The sequence below is a fragment of the Ceratotherium simum genome, unplaced genomic scaffold (assembly GCF_057802395.1).
Source record: "Ceratotherium simum simum isolate JZ-2026a unplaced genomic scaffold, ASM5780239v1 HiC_scaffold_43, whole genome shotgun sequence".
Taxonomy (NCBI): Eukaryota; Metazoa; Chordata; class Mammalia; order Perissodactyla; family Rhinocerotidae; genus Ceratotherium; species Ceratotherium simum.
The window spans coordinates 6,147,422-6,167,150 of record NW_028261259.1 but is presented as its reverse complement, the minus strand read 5'-3'; the positions used below and the strand labels follow the sequence as shown (position 1 = coordinate 6,167,150).

Below are 19,729 nucleotides of genomic sequence, written 5' to 3'. Positions count from 1 at the left end.
CACGCCTGCACTTTGCCACTGCAGCCAGCCCAGGTGTAGGAAAGGCTCTGTGGAGTCACAAGTGCCGAGACAGGCAGATGGCACCGCAGGCTTTGGGGGCCAGGGCGCAATTGGGCTAGCCCCTCCTCCCGGGAGTCGGGGAGGCCCGGCCTTCCTAGTGCCCAGGCCTCGGCTCCGGGGAGAAAAGCCGCCATGGAGGGGACGCGTGAGGCCCTCTGCCTGAGGTCGCGGGTGTCACACCAGGGCCACTGCAAGCCTGGCTCGGCTTGCCTGCTTTCTCCAGAGGAGGCTGGCCGACCAGCCGAACCTGGCACCTGGGCCAGGCCCCATCCAAGGGGACGAGTTCCCGAGGATATAGCCCTGGGGGCGGCTGCCAAGTCTCCTGGGGCGTGTGCTGGGCCCCCGTCAGAGGAGGAAGCAGCCTGGTAAACGGTGGGTGTGCCAGACCTGAGATCTGGAGGCCTCCCACACCCGGGTCCCTGTCCTGCCCAGGCCCCCCGAGGAAGGAGGATGGTCTGGTCGGGGCAGTGGCGAGCGGGCTGGGGCTGGCGCCGAGCCTGCCCTTGGAGGCCCCGGGGAAGGGCGCCGGGGCATGGGCTGCCCCTGGCCAGGTCTGAGGGACCGACCCAGCTCGGGGCTGTCGGGGGCAGAGAGAGAACCCCCCTCCGCCCTTTCCCTTCAGCTTCTTAGGGCTGGCCAAGTCCTTAACAAGACAGGTTGTCTGGAGAAAATCAGACCCAGCTGAAGAACATGTGTCCATGGGGGAAAGCCGGGAAACTGAGTCTCCCCACACAATAGCAGAGATTCTCAGCTTGCATCCTCTCCGGAGCTAATGACAAATATTAATGTCTTGGTTGGTCCTGGGTTATGGGAGAGGGGTGAAGTCTATTGTCATGCAGAGGGACATGCAAAGGCTTGTCTGAACTCTTTCCCCTGCACTGGGTTCAATTCAGGAAGGGATGGCAGGGAGGTGACCAGGAACTGGCCTCTTTTTGGTGGGGCTGGCCCCGGGGTCGTCAGTGGGGGTGGTTAGTGGAAGTGGGATGGCGTGTGAGTTGGCACCAGCCATTGATGTAGGCAGCAACTCAGAGGTCATGGATCTCTCTCTCTCTCTCCTTCTCTCCCTCTCTGTCTCACTCTCTCTGTCTATGTCTCTGTCTCTCTCTGTCTCTCTCTCCCTCTCCCTCGGGGACCTGAGGCATGGACCTCCTGTGACATCCTGCTCTGAGCCTCCCAGACCACCCCCCTAAAATCCTGGTGAAGTCTCCTGGCCCCTCTGAACAGGGCCTGTTCCAGGCCGCTGCCCTGCAGATAAGTCTCACCGTGTTCCTTGTGGCTGCCGTCCAGAGTGGTCTGTATTTTCTCAGTAGAGCTATGGAGGGGGCTCTGGACAGGCTGTGGGGACCCCAAGTCCTCTGTAGAAAGTGACTTGGCCAAGCCCTCAGAGTACCCAAGAGGGCCCCAGCTTCTGCCTCAGAGATGGGGCACTGTTCTCCTTGACACCTCCTGGAACAGGCAGTTTCTCCTCTCCTGGTTCTGTCCTCTTCTCTCTCCTTGTCTCAGCTCACGCCCTCCAGCTGCATGTCCTGGGTGACAGAGACCTGGACACAAGCCGGGGCTGGGCTGCTGTTCCCTGGGGAACACTTCAGGTGAAAGGGAGCTGTGAGTGTGCGTGCGTGTGTGTGTGTGTGCATGTGCGCACATGTATGTCACTTATAAGCATGCTCAAGCCAGCAGTGGCACACAACACACACACGTGCTCATTCTGAGGGTGGGCCCAGTCCCCCTCACGAAGCCCAGCGTTTCCCACCGCCTTGACCTTGTCCGCCAGCTTCAGACAAGTGCAGTCAACCTTCAAGAAGGAGAGAGCACTTGGTTCCCATAGCTGCTCTCGAGGGGACCAGGATGCAGACAGTTGGAGCAGAGGCTCCGCACGCATGTTCCAGGAGCTCCCGAGTGTGGCCAGTCTGGCTGCTCCCCACTCAGGAGCCATATGGCTGGACCAAGTTCTTGAGTGGCTCCAGTCACGGCATCGCATCTGTATGGGGGGCAAGCACCCCCACGAAGCTCGTGTCCTGGCCCTGAGTCCCGGCTGTGGCATGGCCAGCAGAGCCAGCAGCATCCCCCTCATCTCCTCCCACCATGTCACCCTGTCAGCTCACCAGGACCATCAGACAACCCCATGGGGTCTACAGGGTCACAGTGCTGTCAACCCTTTGTTGGAGACAGGGAAGCTGACCCTCTGAGGCCGGGGATGGCGGAGGTGGCTCTGCATCTAGGCTTCCCGTGGGCCCCATGTGTTCATCTCAAGCTGGACCCTGATGGTTGCCCTGCATCAAAAACGGAGAGGAATCCCCACTTCCAGGAGGTGGTCAGAAGGGGAGGTGGTGCAGGTGAAGCAAGACAGGAGCGTGCGCTCGATGCACGGTGGCTGCTGTTACAAGATTTACTGTCTTAACAACAGTGTGTCCGGCTTCTGGGGCCCTGCCGCACCATCCACAGGAACTGAGTGTGCAGGTGAGAGCTCCAGCCCTTAGACCATCACCTGAACACCGAGCCCCCCAGGACCATGACCTGCACCCGCTTTCCTGTCCTGGCAATGTCCCTGGCTGGGCTCCCCGTCAATTCCCTGCTTACCCCCGCCCTCCCATGCTGGAGCTCTCCACCTCCTCTCAGCTCCAAACCCAGGACCACAGCCCTTCCCCCAGCACTTGGTGGGGAAATACTGCTGCCGAGATCCTTCTGGCTCGCGTCTACCCCTTTCTGGAGACGCACTGGGCGTGCCAGGGGCCGAGGCTGGATGGGAGCTTGTTAATGTTGAGTGAAATGCAGTCGGATCACAACGCTCCTGGCACAACACTCCTCGGTGCCCCAGCTCCTGCTGCCTGCAGAGTGAGGACCACCCTCCTTCCGTGGCACAAGGGGGCCCCCCAACTTCCCTCAGGTGTAACCTCCTCTGTCTTGACCCTCACCCATCTCCCTCTCACCTGGCGTCTGTTAGCATGACTATCTCTGCTGAGCTGTGAGGCAGAGACCAGACTGCTCAGTGGTGTGTCCTTGGATCCTGGGCCCACTCTGACCAGTGGGCATGGTGTCAGGCTGACACTGAATGACTGGCGGGTTGGTGGGGATGAGGGGGGAGAAAAGGAGGTTGGCTTTATTTTTCCCTAAGGACATAGAAAGAAGGAGGGGAGGTGGCTTCTGGGCAGGAGCAGACAGCTGTGCTGAGATGGGGACTCTGAAAACAGAATAGGCTCCAGCTGTCCTCTCCTCTTCCCTCCTGTGGTAGCCGGCCCCAACCCTCGTCTAGTGCACCCGTGGCTATTCAGGGGTTCCGTTCACTATGCTGCACTCATGTCCTCTGGAAGATGGTAATCTGTTCCTCAAGTCCCCTGCAGTGAAGCTATCTCGACCTTTGAAACAGATGAAACGTACGCTTTTTCCAACTGGGACTCAAAGGATGTGAGGTTCGTGCACAAGGCAGTTCTAAAAGTGGACAGGTAATTGCTGGTTCTGCTTCCTGTAATGATTTTGTAAGATCACGCCACACTGCCTCCCCCGCAGAGAACAACTAGAAAATCTGTACATAATGCAACCAGGAGCCGCTTGATGGCATTGGGGAGTGAACAGCAGCAGATAGATTCCTGGGGAGTAGTTTGAAGTGAATTCCTGTGGCTTCCAGTCTGGGGCCATGTGCAGTCAGAGCAGGGCATGGGAGGAAGTGGCTCTGGGAAAACCACAGTCTTCACAGCCCAAGAACGAGAAAAATGAAACTGGGGGGCTGTGGTTGTTACCGAACCAAGTGGGCTTGTTACCAAACCAAGTGGGCTCACCTCCTGGTGAGTTAAATAAGACTATACCAGTGGAAGTTGTCTCACAAAGTAAACTGTATTTGCAGCAAATAGGAGGCCATGAGGAATCATTTCCAAAGTCATGGCATCCCAGAACTAAGGGAAGCAGGAAATTTTATTTCAGTTGGGGAATAATATTCAAAAGGGAGAGGTGGGTATTCACTTCCACAAGCTCAGTTCGAGAACATGCTTCCACATAAAGAGGCCTAAGCTCCTCCTGGAGAGATCTTTGCATTAAAAATAAAGCAAAGGTCATGGGCATAGCTCTTGTGGTGTGGCTTGTTCAGTTTCAGGATGGCTGGTGGTTACATCTCCTTAACCTACAAAAGGAAAAGAAACAGCTTGGAAAAACAGTTAATTGCTTCCAAACCCACCTTTGAGTTTCTCCTGGCACCTAGTCCCGGACATAGTCACTGAAGAGGGAGGGGGATTGCAGGAGAGGAAGAAATGTGCAGGGGAAACTTCAGACTCTGTCCCCACCTTTCTGATGGACTGAACCACACATGCATAAGTCACAGCTAACAACAGAAGATCTGAACTGAGGCTGGAGCTGCAGCTAGGAGCCAGTTTGCGGTTCAAGACCAGCTGAGATCACTACCTGCTGAACCAAGAGACACAGTCATTGGTGGAAAATAACAGAATCCAGAATTTCCACCACACCACATTCATAATGTCCAGGACACAGTGCAAAATCACCCAACATCCAAAAATCAAGTAAATGGGACACACTATTAAGAGAAAAGAGGATCAACTGAGGTAGATCCCAAGATGACCCAGGTGTTGGAACTGGCAGATAAGTATTTTTCTTCATGTGCCATGAAGCTCGGTTATTAGGTGCATAAACAGTCTGTATTATGTCTTCTTGATAATGGACCCTTTTGGATTTCACAATGACCTCCTTTATTCCTGGTCATATTCACTGCGCCTGAAATCTGCTTTACCTAGTATTAGTATAGCTTCTCCAGCTTTCTTTCAACTAGTGTTAGCATGGCATATTTTTTCAATCTCTTTATTTTTAATTTATTTGTGTTTTTATATTTAAAGTGGGTTTGGGGTAGGCAGCATATAGTTGAGTTTGCTTTCTTATTCAATCTGACAAATTATGCCTTTTAAATGGGGTTTTTAGACCACTGTCATCTAATGTTACTGCTGATAATAGTTAGATTTGAATCTATCCTGTGATTTGTTTCTTATTTGACCAATCTGTTTTTTGTTTCCTTTTTCCTCTTAGACTGCTTTTTTTTGGATAATTTAAGTATTTTTTATGATTCCATTTAATCATCTTTTTTGGCTTATTCTGGATAAGTCTTTGCTGTATGTGTGCGTGTGTGTGCATGCCTTAGTGTTTACAGTACACATCTTTAACTTATCACAGTTTATCTTCAAATAATATCAGACCACTTCATGACGCCTGAACAACATCACAACAGTGCTCTCCCACCCCCACTGCAGCCTCCGTGTCCACGTTGTCACACGTTTTATTCGACGTGTTACATACCCCACAGAAAGTGCTCTCCATCCCTTTCTTCACATAAGGTTTCCATATTGTGTCATTTTCTTCAGCATCTCTCAGCGCTGATCTGCTGGTGACCATGAATTATCTCAGCTCTTGTGTGTCTGAGAAAGTTGATATTTTATCTTATTTCTACCCTTTGTTGCCAGGCATAGAATCATAAATTAGCAGCTTTTTCTCTCAATACTCTGAAGACCTTGCTCCACTCTGCTCTGGCCTCAGTTCCAGTAAGAGATCTGCCTTCATCCTAACCTTTGTTCCTCTGCACTCAGCAGGTCTTTTTATCTCCTGTCTGATTTCATGATTATCTTGTTATCACCCTATTTAAGCAATTTAATTATGATGTGCTGTCTTCATACTTCTTAGACTTAGGGTTAATTAAGTGTCTTGGATAAGTGGGTTTATAGTTTTTTTTTAATAAAATATGGAAAATTTTCAGTCATTATTTCCTCAAATGTTTTTTTCTGTTTTCTTCTCTTTCTCTTTCTGATTACACATATTTTAGGTCATTTGAAGTTGTCCTACAGTTAACTTTCTGCTCATTTTCTTTGGTCTATTTTCTCTCTGTATTTTATTTTGAATGGTTTCTATTATATGTCTTCAAGTTCATTAATCTTTTGACTAATTTGCTCTTAATCTCATCTAGTAAGTTTTTCATTACAGATGTTTAGTTACAGACATTTCATCTCTAAAAGTTTTTGGGTCTTTTTCATATCTTCCATATTTCTACTTAAAATCATCAGCCTTTTCTTTTTTTTACTGAAGTATTGACATACAATATTATGATAGTTTCAGGGGCACAACATAGTGATTTGACATGTATATACATTATAAAGTGATCACCGTGATAAATCTAGTTCCATCTGTCACCATACAAAGTTATGACAATATTGTTGACTATGTTCCCCATGATATAATTCCATCCCCATGACTTATTCATTTTATGACTGGAAGTTTGTACCTCTTATCCCCTCACCTATTTCACCCACTCCCGACCCCCTACATTGTCAGTCTTGTCTCTAACTTCTTGAACATGTGGAATATGATGACAGTAATAACACCTCATCTTTGTCTATGAATTACATCATCTGTGCTATTTGTGGTCAGTATCAATTGAGTGATTTGTCTCCTCATTACATGATGTGTTTTCCTGCTTTTTTGCATACCAGGTAATTTTTGGTTGGCTGGTAGACATTGTGTATTTTTCCTTGTTGGAACCTGGATAGTTTGTACTCCTAAAAATATTCTTGAGCTGTTTCCTGGGACAGAGTTGTGTTACTTTGAAACAATTTGAAACATTCAGGCTGATTCTAAGCTTTGTTAGGTGGGATCTGAGTAAACTTTAGTCCAAGGCTGACTGTGTTCCACCACTGAGGCCACTCTGAATACTGGACACAATCTCCTGTGAGTTATGGGGTTTTCCTAAGCCACGTGTGGACTGGTTGAACCCAAACCATTCCTGTCTGTGTGAGCTCCAAGAATTATTTCCTCTAATTTTTTGGTGTTTGATTCTGTAGTGTTGGGTAGTTTCCTCACATGAGTGCACTGGTCAGTACTCAGTGGAAGATGCAGTGGGCCCACTGAGAATCTGTGACGTTCTCTCTTGCTGCAGTTCTCTCTTCTTGGATGGTCTTCTGTATGTGCTCTAGTCACCTCAGCCTCCCAGGACACCCAGTGCCATCTCTTCAACTCAGGGAGAGCTCAGGGGTCCACCTGGGTTCTCCTTCCTTGTGCTGGAGCCTGGAATTCTCTCTCCAGGCAGCAGGGCCATCAAAGGGCCCACCTTGTCGGTTCCAGATCTCTCAGGGATCACTGAACTATGCTGCCTGAGACCCACTGTGTGAAAACTACTGTTTGATATATGTTCCCCAAGATTTTCAGTTGTTGTGGGAAGAAGGGTAAATTTGTTCCCTGTTCTTTCATCTTGGCTGAAAGCATAAGTATTAAACAAAGATTTTAAAGTGATTGTCATAACTATCCTCCATGAAGGTAAACAAATATGCTTGCAGCAAATGAAAGAGTAGGAAATCTCAGCAGAAAAATTTAAAAAAGAAAATTTTAGAATTGGAAAATACAATATTAGAAATAACAAATTCTTTACATGGAATTTAAGTAGAGCAATAGAAATTAACATGGAAAATAGAATGAAAAAAGGGTAGAAAAATAACAGAGCCCCAGTCACTCTTAGGTAAGATCAAACTTTAATATACATATGGTCGGCTTCAAAGAAGGAATGGAGAGAGAGAATGTGCAGACAAAAATACTTGAAGAAATAGTGGCTGAAATTATCCAAGTGATGGAAGATAGACATTTGCAAATATGATGCTCAACTAACACCAAGCAGAATGAAGACAGTCCCACATAGAGACACATCAGATCAAGCAGCTGGATACCAAGGCCGAAAAGCAAATGTTGGAAGCAACAGAGAAAAATGACATTTCACACAGAGTGGAGTAATGATTTGATTAATAGCTGACTTCTCATCAGAAACTATGGGGACCAGAAGAGAATGAGAAAAGAGATTTAAAGTGTTGAGAGAGAGAAAAAAAAGACCTGTCAATCCAGAATCGTATATCCAGCGAAGATATCCTTCGAAAATCACTGTTGAGAGACAACATTTTCAGATTTAGAAAAACTAAGAGAAATTATTAGCAGCAAATCTCTACAATAGAAGATGCTAAAGTAAATTCTTTAGGAGAAGGGAAATTATACCAGAAAAGGAATCTCAGATCCTCGGAATGGAATAAGTAGCTTCAGAAATGGTAAATATCTAGGTAAATGTCAAAGGCTACTCATTTTTTCTGCTTTCTCCTTCTAACTTTTGTATAATACACACAACTTAAAGTAAAAACTGTAATATTATGGGGAGGGTAGAAGGATGAATAGGTGAGCATAGAGGGATTTTAGGGCAGTGAAACTATTCTGTATGACACAATAATGGTGGATACATGTCATTAGACATCTGTCCAAACCCACAGAATGCACAACAGCGAGAGTGAACCTGGTGTAAACTGTGGACTTTGGGTGATGATGACATGTCAGTGCAGGTTCGTCATCTGTAACAAATACACCATCCGATGGGCAATGTTGATAGTGGGGGGGCTGTGCATATGGGAGCAGGGCATATATGTACCAAACACTCAATTTTGTTGTGAAACAAAAACTGCTCTAAAAAATAAAGTCTTTAAAAAATGATAATATTTTCTTCTGAGGTTCATAAGATATGTAGATGCAGTACATACAGTTACTACAGCATAAAGGATGGGCGGGGTGGCCCAATATGGCTGCAATATTTCCATATTTTACCTGAAGTACTAAAATGTTCATTGTAAGTGGAACAGGAAAAGTTAGAGATGGAGATTGTGAACCCTGGAGAAATGACTGAAAAAAAAATAGACAATAGGACAAAAAAATAAAACAATGTAATCCACCACAGCACCAGATTAAAGAGGAAAGTCATGTGACATGCAGAAAATGCATTTGAAGAAATTCTACATCCATTTATAAAAGTCCAGGAAAGTAGAAGTAGAGGGAACTTTAACTTGATACAAGGCATCCATGAGAACCTGCAGTTATCACAGACAGTAAGACTAAAGGCTTCCCCTGTAAGTCAGGATCAAGGCAGAGACATCCACTCTCATTGTCTCCAGTCAACACCACACTGGATTCTTAGTTGGTGTGAAATAGCAAGAAAATCAAATAAAATGCATACAGATTGGAAAGGAAGAAGTAAAACTGTCTTTTTTCACAGATGACATGACTGTCTGCGTAAAAAATCCTTAAGAATATAACAAAAAAAAGGCTACTGTAATTCATAAATGAGTGTAACAAGGTCATAGGATACAAAGTCAGCATACGAAAATCATTTGCATTTCTATACAGTGGCAATAAATGATTGGAAATTGACATGTTTTTTCTTTTGCTTTAGGAAGATGGTCCCTGAGCTCACACCTGTGCCAATCTTCTTCTACTTAGTATGGGATGCTCCCACAGCATGGCTCGATGAGCAGTGTGTAGATCCATGCCCAGGATCCGAACCGGAGAACCCAGGGCCGTGGAAGTGAAGTATGCGAACTTAACAACTGTGCCACCAGGCCGGCCCCCAGAAATTGACATTTTTAAAGTGCAACTTACAATAGCAACAAAAATCATAACATGTTTAAGAATAAATCCTATAATATGCCTGTAGAATCTCTATGCTGAAAACTACAAAACACTGATGGAAGAAGTAAAAGAAAACTTCAATAAGCAGGGAAATGGTCTTAGTCTATTCGGGCTGCTATAACAAAACCCACAGACTGGATAGCTTATAAACAACAGACATTTATTTCCCACAGTTCTGGAGGCTGAGAGTCCAAGATCAAGGCGCCAGCATGGTCACATTCTGGTGACAGCCCACTTCCTGGTTCATAGCCGGTGCCTTCTTGCTGTGTCCTCACATGGTGGAGGGGACAAGAGCTCTCTCTGGAGCCTCTTTTGTTTTAAAGGCACTAATCTTGTTCATGAGGGCTCGACCCACATGACACAAGCACCTCCCAGAGGCCCCACCTTCAAACACTCTCAACCTTGGGGGTTAGGATTTCAACATGTGAATTTTGGGAGGACATAAGCATTCAGACCCCAGCAGAAATATGCTGTGTTCGTGGATTGGAAGACTCGGTATTTTAAATATTAATTCTCCTTAAGTTGATCTATACCAATTACAATTCCAGCATATTTTTGGTAGAAACTATGAAGTTGATTCTACAATTTATTTGAGTAGGCAAAGTAATTAGAATAGCCAAAACAATTTTGAAAAGAAGAACAAAGTTGGAGGCCTTAAACTACCTGCTTTCCAGGCATATTATAACATTACGATAATCAATAGTGTGCTGGTGAACGAATAAACACACAGATCAGTGGAACAGAAGAGAGAATCCAGAAACAGAATCACACGTGTATGAGCAGTTGATATTTGACAAAGTTGCAAAAATAACTTAATGGAGAAAGAATGGTATTTTCAAAAAGTGGCACTGGAAAAATTGAATATTCATATGCAAAAATATCCACCATAATATATAACTCAAAACAAAAAACCCCAAAATCCTTGGACCCACGTCTCACACCACATAAAAAATTAACTCAAAGTGAATCATAGCAGTAAGTGTAAAATCTAAAACTATAAATCTTCTAGGAGAAAATATTCATGACCTTGGATTAGGCAAAGATTTCTCAGGTGTGAAACCAAAAGCACACCCATAACAAATTTTGTTTAGTTAAACTTTATCAAAACTCAGAACTTCTTCTCTTCAAAAGACACTGTTGAGAGAAGGAAAACAAGTCAAAAACTGGGAGAAACCATTTCTGCAACACATATCTGTGAAGGCTTTTTATTCGATGTATATGAAGTACTCTTAAATCTGAATAACAAAACAAACAACCTCGTGAAAAATTGGCAAAAGATTTGAAGAGGCACTTCAGCAAAAATGATACACAAATGGAATGAAAGTACAGGAAAAAATGCTCAACATCATCAGTCATTAGAGAAATTCAAGTTAAAACCACAATGAGATACATGTGTGCACCTTTCAGAATGGCTTAAAAAATTAGCAAAAATATCAAGTACTGGCAAGGATGCAGAGCAACCAGAATGCTCGTACACTCCTGCTGGGAAAGCAGAATGTTTCAGCCATATTGGAAAACCTTTTGAGAGTTGCTTGTAAAGTTAAAGAAATGTTGACCATGTAATCTTTCTGATCCAGTAATCTTATTCTTGGATATATGTCAAAGAGAATCAAAAAGTTACGTTCACACAAAAATCTGTATGTTGATGTTTATAGCAGACTTATTCACAATTTCCAAAAACTGGAAACAACCCAAACAGACAAACTGTAGATATAAACGGTCTTCAGCTAGTAAATAAGTGGCACATCCATCCAATGGAATATTATTCAGTAATGAAAAGGAATAAGCATTTTATATGTGAGACGAAATGGATGAATATCAAATACAATCTGCTAAGTAAAGAAGGTAAATCTCAAGAAGTTGTTACACAGTGTGTGATCCCACCCCTGTGAGATTCAGGAAGAAGCAGAACTACTGATAGGGAGCAGATCAGTGTTGGCTAGTGGGGAGGAGGGGCTGCCACAAGGGGCAGACGGGGAATTTTGGGAGCAGCAGAGTTGTTTTCTGTCTTGATTTCTGTGGTGGTTTATGAATGTGTGTGTTCATAACAAATAGTACTGTAAAATAAAAAACTTGACTTTTATGGCATGTGAATCATGCCTCCATTACTTCCTTTGAAAAAACCAGTAGGAAAGTTTTAAAAAGACAAATAAAGGGGAAAAAACTGGAGGAAACGAATAGAAAAAAGAAATAAAATTACAGACCCAAAACTATGTCAATAACTATTTATTTTTAATTTTATATACTTTTAATAAAAATTATATATTTTAAAGTATCCAATGCTGATTTTATGTACATGTACTTAGTGAAATAATTACTGCAGTCAAGCTAATTGACACCTCATCTCCTCACACAGTTACCATTTTTTTGTGATGAGAGCACCCAGCTACTCTTTTAGCGGATCTCAAGTATTCAGCACAGTAGTATTAACTGTGGTCATCGTGCTGTAAGTGAGATCTCTGGACTTATTCAACCCATGTCACTGCATCTTTGTATCCCTGACCACCATCTCCCCTCCCAACCCCAGCCCCTGGTAACCGTTCTAATCTCTGCTTCTATGAGTTCCATGTGTTTTTTTGTTTTTTTAGATTCCACGTATAAGTGAGATTATACCATATTTGTCTTTCTCTCTCTGGCTTGTTTCATTTAGCATAATGTCCTCCAGGCTCGTCCGTGTTGTCACAAATGGCAGGATTTCCTTCTTTCTCATGATTGAATAATATTCTGTTGTGTATATGTACCACATCTTCTTTATCCATTCATCTGTCAACGGACACTTGGGTTGTTTCCATATCTCGGCTACTGTGATTAATGCTGCAGTGAACATGGTGGTGCAGATATCTCTTTGAAATACTGATTGCATTTCCTTTGGATATATCCCAGGAGTGGGATTGTTGGATCACGTGGTAGTTCTACTGTTAATTTTTTCCCTTACGTTCTTTTATTTATCATATATGTGTAGATCTGTTTTATGTACAATGATTGGTTCTATCGATCATACCAAGGTATTCTATTGATACTATTGCTAATTTTTTGAGGAACCTGCATACTGGTTTCCACAGTGGCCACACCAATTTACATTTCCACCAATGGTGCACAAGTGTTCCCTTTTCACCACATCCTCAGCAAGACATGTTATTTTTTGTTTTTTTTGATCATGGCCATTCTAACAGGTGTGAGGTGATATCTGATTGTGGTTTTCATTTGCATTTCCCTGATGACTAGTGATGTTGAGCACCTTTTCATGTATCTGTTGGCCATTCATATGTCTTCTTTTGAGAAATGTTTATTCATATCTTTTGCTCATTTTTCAGCTGAGTTACTTGTTTCTTGCTATTGAGTTGTATGAGTTCTTTATATATTTTGGATATTAACCCCTCATCAGATTACAGTTTGCAAATATTTTCTCCCTTTCTGTAGGTTGTCTCTTCACTCTGTTGATGATTTCCTTTGCTGTGCAGAAGCTTTTTAGTTTGAATGCATCCCATTATCTACTTTTACTTTTTTTTGCCACTGCTTTTGGGGTCATGTCCAAAAAAAGCTTTGCCCAGACCAATCTCAAGTTTTTCTCCTATATTTTCTTCTAATAGTTTTATGGTCTAAGGTCTTAAATTTAAGTCTTTAATCCATTTTGAGTTAATTTTTACATACGGAGTGAGGTAAGGGTTCAGTTCTTCCATGTGTGGAAAACCAGTTTTCCCAACACTATTTGTTGAAGAGACTATCCTTTCCCCATTGTTTATTCTTGACAACTTTGTCAAAGATCAATTTACCATAAATGCATGGAGTTATTTCTGGGCTCTCTCTTCTGTTCCATTGGTCTGTGTGTCTGTTTTAATGCCAGTGCCATGCTGTTTTGATTACTATGGCTTTGTAGTATATATATATATATATATATATTTTTTTTTTGGTGAGGAAGATTAGCCCTAAGCTAACATCTGTTCCCATATTCCTCTATTTTTGGTATGTGGGGCACCACCACAGCATGGCTTGATGAGCAGTGTGTAGGTCTGCGTCCAGGATCTGAACCTGTGTACCCTGGGCCTCCGAAGAGGAGCAGGCGAACTTAACCACTATGCTACCGGGCCGGCCCCCATAGCTTTGTAGTATATTTTGAAGTCAGGAAGTGTGATGCCTCCAACTTTGTTCTTTTTGTTCAAGGCTGTTGCTGAACAACCTGTGCTGGAAACTCCTATCCCACCATCTTGTTTGCTCATCATTTTACACATTAGTGGACCGAAGAGTTCAGTTAAAGGCCGAGATTCTCGGGAGGGATATAAAAATAAGACCCAAATGTATACTATCTACAAAAATTGCACTTTAAATATAAAGGCACAGACAGTTTGAAATAAAATAAAAATAAAAATCACAACAATTGGAAATGCAGTAGAGTTGCCTCTTTATGCCTCTTTATGCAGATAGAATCATACATGAGGAAAAATCCGAAGAAACCCACAAACAGTTAGTACAGGTGCTGGAACAACTGGACACCCACATGCAAAAGGGTGAAGCTGGACCCTTACCTCACACCATCCACAAAATGAGTTCAAAATGGATCCAAGGCCTACATAAAAGAGCCAAAATTATAAAACTCATAGAAGAAAACATAGGAGTAAATCTTTGTGACTTGAATTTGGCAATGATTTCTTAGATATAACACCAAAAGCACAAGCAACAAAAGAAAAATTAGACAAATTGGACTTCTTCAAAATGAAAAACTTTAGTGCGTAAAAGGAGAATATTAAGAAGGAAAAAAAGATAATCCACAATCCAAAATGGCAGAAAATATTTGCAAATCCCACATCTGATAAAGGTCTAGTGGCCACCAGGCTAGCCCCCTCTGCCTGGCAGGATGCCCTGAGCGATAGAGGTTTCGACCCCACAGCACCTGGACGCTGGTCATCTTCCGCATTGTCAAGGAGTGAGTGCTGGACTACTCTGACTTATTCAGAAACAGTGATGGAGCCCAGATTCCTTTCACAATCACCCTAGAGGTCAACGGCTTCAGTCTGCTCCTGAAGAACACACAGTGTTTGCGAGTCTGAGAACAAAAAGAATTGTCTTCACTTTTCTGAAAAGTGTGTCTTATTATTTCACATTAGTGACCATTTTCAAACTGGCTCCCAGTGGTGCCCTCCCACTTTGTTTATTTCTCTGAAAGTGGCCGTGGCACCTTGGCTGTTCCCTGCTCCCAACCCCCACGGTGTGACAAGGCTGATGACATCGAATTCCTGGGATCCTGACCTAGGTGGAGATTAACTCAGCCTCAGCCTGTGATGGGAAGTGATGGTCCCATCTCTTCCTCCTCTCCCTCCCCTGTTCTCATCCTCCTGCTCTGCACAGTCTCAGAGTCGCCTGACATCACGACTGACAAGCCCTGCAGAGCCCAGAGATGTCTCTATGAAGAAAAGAAAAACTCTGGAGAAATCAGAGGGATAAATAAGGAATGCAGCCAATTCCTGCCTTGTCCTTCTCCCAGACTAATCCTGCTGATGGCCAAGAGGATGAACAATGAGAGAGAGTGGTTTCTCTGATTAGAATTTTAAAATCCTCCAAGTAATGGATCGTTTTGGAGTATCCTGTGTTTTCCTGCTTGTCCCAATAATATGTTATTACTAAACTTGAATAATTTTAATGGGGGAAATTCTTTATCTCATAAAAATGCTGAGCAAGGGATCCATTTAAAAAAATGTTATCAAGGTAACTCCAAGGGTTTACAAGGAACAAGGAGCCTGCACCCCTGTGTTCCAGACATCAGCTGAGAACTTCTTGCCAGGAGCCAGGGCCCTCGGAGGGAGGGGTGGCCATGACCCTCTTCCAGCAGGGCGGGCCTTCTCAGGTGCGTCCCCCCACATAGGCGCACACACCACAGGATCCTAGGTTGGCCAGTGGCAGGCAGCCAGCTAGGGATATGGGGACAAGCGAAAACTGCTCACTCAGACTGGGACACCCCTGGGCTAAACTCAGGAGCAAGGTGTGATCCAGGCCTGTAGACCCACAAACCTCACCATGAGTTCTTTCCATCTGGATACGGCAGTGGAAAGGAGAAGGTGCTGGGCGGGGAAAAGCATTAAGCTGAAAAGAGCTCCTGCCTCTGCCACCCGCCTGGAGTTTGGTCTCCAACAAGCGTGGGTTTTCTCACCTTTAGAGAAACGAGGGGTGGAAGCCATCGAGTTTCCTCGAGTGCTTGAGGGGCCTCATTTTCAGAGCTGCTCAGCTCCCTTCCCTGCCCTCAGTGCGTCCACGGGACCCCAGCCCACGGCCCCTCCCTTCCGATCTTTCCCTTTGGAAGCTTCAGATGTGCCCACTCAGGCACCCAGTGGTTTGGGGTCCTGAGCTGACACAATTTTAATGAGTTTCCATCATTTCCAAAGGGAAAAATGGGAGGGAGGTGGCTTGTTACTGAGACAGATAGCAGTGCACCTGGAAGGACGGGACACTCATTTCCATTTACCTCGTCTGATGACCCTCCAGTTCCATCAGTGGTTGAGTGAACGTGGCCTGTTCTTCCCAATCACGGTGCAAGTGTGTAATTTCTCCCAGTGGAATTTGATTTTAATGAGAAGCTAGCTCATAGGAGAGAGTCTTTATTTAGATAGATGCACGCGTCAGGTTAATTTTAAATCAGCTTTTAGGTCAATCTGTATTAATTATTCCATTAACTGTTTTCGATTAGCAATTTCAATAATTGTTTTAGCATAATACTTGGCAGTGTAATTGCTTTTTGGATTCTGTTCATTGTGATGTCAGAGTCAGATCCTGGGCTCCCTCCCTGTGCCCGAGTTGTGTGTGTGTGTGTGTGTGTGCATGTACAAGCATGTGGGGGGTGCTGCCTCTGATTATTAATGAATGCATTTTCACGAGGCTTATTGATATCAGGGAGCCCTGTCTTTATTTTTAAAAAATTGTTAAATAAAATTTTAATGTTAGAATAGTTTTAGATTTACAGAAAATTGTGATGATAATACAGAGTTCCCATGTACTTCACGCCCAATTTTCCCTGTGATTAGCACCTTACATTAGTATGGCCCCTTTGTCACCATTAAAAAACAGTAGAAAAGATCAATGAAACAAAGAGCTGGTTCTTTGAGAAGATAAACAAAATTGACAAACCTTTAGCCAGACTTACTAAGGAAAAAGGAGACAAGGCTCAAATAAATAAAATTAGAAATCAAAGAGGAGAAATTACAATGGACACCACAAAAATACAAAGGATTATAAGAATACTATGAAAAACCATATGCCAACAAATTGGACATCTAGAACAAATGGATAAATTCTTAGACTCATACAACCTTCCAAAACTGAATCAAGAAGCAATAGAGAATCTGAACAGACCAATCACATGTGAAGAGATTGAAACAGTAATCAAAAACCTCCCAAAAAATAAAAGTCCAGGACCAGATGGCTTCTCTGGAGAGTTTTACCAAACATTCAAAGAAGATTTAAAACCTATCCTTCTCAAACTATTCCAAAAAATAGAGGAAGATGGAATACTTCCCAACACATTCTACGAGGCCAACATCACTCTGATACCAAAGCCAGGCAAGGACAATACAAAGAAGGAAAATTACAGGCCAACATCGCTGATGAACACAGATGCAAAAATCCTCAACAAAACATTGGCAAACAGAATCCAGCAATACATTAAAAAGATCATACACCATGATCAAATGGGATTTATACCAGGGACACAGAGATGGTTCAACATCTGCAAATCAATCAACGTGATACACCACGTTAACAAAATGAGGAATAAAAACTATATGATCATCTTAATAGATGCAGAGAAGGCTTTTGACAAGATCCAACATCCCTTTATGATAAAAAGTCTCAACAAAATGGGTATAGAAGGAAAGTATCTCAACATAATAAAGGCCATATATGACAAACCCACAGCCAACATCATACTCAATGGGGAAAAACTGAAAGCCATCCTTCTGAGAACAGGGACAAGACAAGGGTGCCCACTATCACCACTCTTATTCAACACAGTACTGGAGGTTCTGGCCAGAACAAATAGACAAGAAAAAGGAATAAAAGGAATCCAAATAGGCAATGAAGAAGTGAAACTCTCGCTGTTTGCAGATGACATGATTTTACATATAGAAAACCCTAAAGAATCCATCAGAAAACTATTAGAAATAATCAACAACGACAGCAAAGTTACAGGGTACAAAATCAGCTTACAAAAATCAGTTGCATTTCTATACTCTAATAACGAACTGACAGAAAGAGAACTCAGGAATACAATCTCATTTACAATCACAACAAAAAGAATAAAATATCTAGGAATAAAATTAACCAAGGAGGTGAAAGACCTATACAATGAAAACTATAAGACATTGTTGAAAGAAATCGATGATGACATAAAGAAATGGAAAGATAGCCCATACACATGGATTGGAAGAATAAACATGGTTAAAATGTCCATACTAGCTAAAGCCATCTACAGATTCAATGTAATTCCAATCAGAATTCCAATGACATTCTTCACAGAAATAGAACAAAGAATACTAAAATTCATTGGGGCAACAAAAGACCCCAAATAGCTAAAGCAATCCTGAGAAAAAAGAACAAAACAGGAGGCATCACAATCCCTAACTTCAAAATATACAGCAAAGGTATAATAATCAAAACAGCATGGTACTGGTACAAAAACAGACGTACAGATCAGTGGAACAGAATTGAATGTCCAGAAATAAATATATGGACAGCTAATCTTCAACAAAGGAGCTAAGAACATAGACTGGAGAAAGGAAAGTCTCTGCAACAAATGGTGCTGGGAAAATTGGACAGCCACATGCAAAAGAATGAAAGTAGACCATTATCTTTTGCCATACACAAAAATTAACTAAAATGGATCAAACACTTAAAAGTAAGACCTGAAACTATAAAACTCCTAGAAGAAAATATAGGCAGAACACTCTTTGAGATCGGTTTTGGAGGGATCTTTTCAAATTCCATGTCTACTCAGACAAGGGAAACAAAAGAAAAAATAAACAAGTGGGACTTCATCAGACTAAAGGGCTTCTGCAAGGCAAAGGAAATGAGGATCAAAATGAAAAGACAACTGAGTGATGTCAGCATCATGGTGGAGTGAGCTTCCCCCATTGAACTCTCCCCCTCTAAGACACAACAAAAAGGGCATTCATATTCCAACAGAAGCTATTCACACAACACAGGCGACATCTGAGGCACTCAGGCAGCCATACACCCGAGGATGGAGGTGCTGGAATCCCCAGAGGAATTGGAAGGGGGTTAGAGGAGCTCCTTTCCTTCCCCAAGGACTGCGTCCCAGAGACTGAGACCACGCAGCTCTCAGAGGAGGGGGAGGGGCGGCTCACCGCATGAAAACCTGGAGCTCTCCAAGACCCCTCACGGCCTGAGGGGATCCCTCTACGGAGGGAGCTGACCTGTTGCGAGGGTAGTTTCAACCAGCTAGCCCCTCAGGAGAGCAGAGAGTGACAGCGAGGTGAGAAACCTCTGAGATAGGGGAGGAGAAAGTAAGCGCCCCTCCCCCACCCGGCCCACCCGACTGGTGCTTCAGCACAGTGGTGCTTCAGCTCAGCCCCATCCCCAGAATCAGCAGCCCCCAGGAGCCCAGGCCCCACCAACAGGGGCAGCGTGACCGTGCCCCACCCCCACAGGCAGTGGTCCCCAGGTGCCCGGGCCCAACCACCAGCAAGGCGAACCTGTGTCCCCGCACCAGAGGCAGTGGCAGCTCAGGCCCCACCAGGCCACAGCCCCAGCTGCTCTGGCTGGACCAAGCCACGGCCCCAGCTTTCCTGGCTTCCCCATGTCATGGCCCCAGCTCCTTCGGCTGGACCGCCCCCCATTCCCTGGCTCCAGTGGCTTTGGCTTGGCCTGTGCTCAGGCTCCAGCTGACTTGGCACCAGAACTTTGGCCCACAGCACTCCAGTTCCAGCTTCTTTGGCCCAGTGGCACCCCAGCTCCTCCTTCTTCAGCTCAGTGCACTCCAGGTCCAGCTTCTTCGGCCCAGTGGCACCCCAGCCCCTGCTTCTTTGGCCGAGCGGCACTTCAGCTGCAGCTGCTTCAACCCACCTGCACCCAAGCCCCAGCTGCTTCAGCCTACCTGCACTCCAGTCTCAGCTGTTCCCACACTCCAGCTCCAGCTGTTCCCACACTTACCCCCCCAGCAGCCTCCACTCAGCCTCAGATCAGCCAGGGGTGACGAGAG

General features: G+C 44.2%; 2 long non-coding RNA genes across 2 annotated transcripts in view; both read right to left on the bottom strand.

The window, feature by feature from the left end:
* Positions 1-3,869: 3,869 nt before the first annotated feature.
* LOC147911485 (uncharacterized) overlaps positions 3,870-19,729 on the bottom strand; it is a 28,937-nt gene continuing 13,077 nt past the window's right edge. The window contains exon 2 of the long non-coding RNA XR_015550939.1: positions 3,870-4,171. This is a non-coding gene — a long non-coding RNA (uncharacterized LOC147911485). The remainder of the gene's footprint in view (positions 4,172-19,729) is intronic.
* On the bottom strand, positions 4,375-19,023 carry LOC147911486 (uncharacterized). Its single transcript, XR_015550938.1, has 3 exons — positions 15,983-19,023; positions 14,052-14,092; positions 4,375-4,449 (listed from the first exon to the last, which is right to left on the bottom strand). It is a non-coding gene; the product is annotated as an uncharacterized LOC147911486 (long non-coding RNA).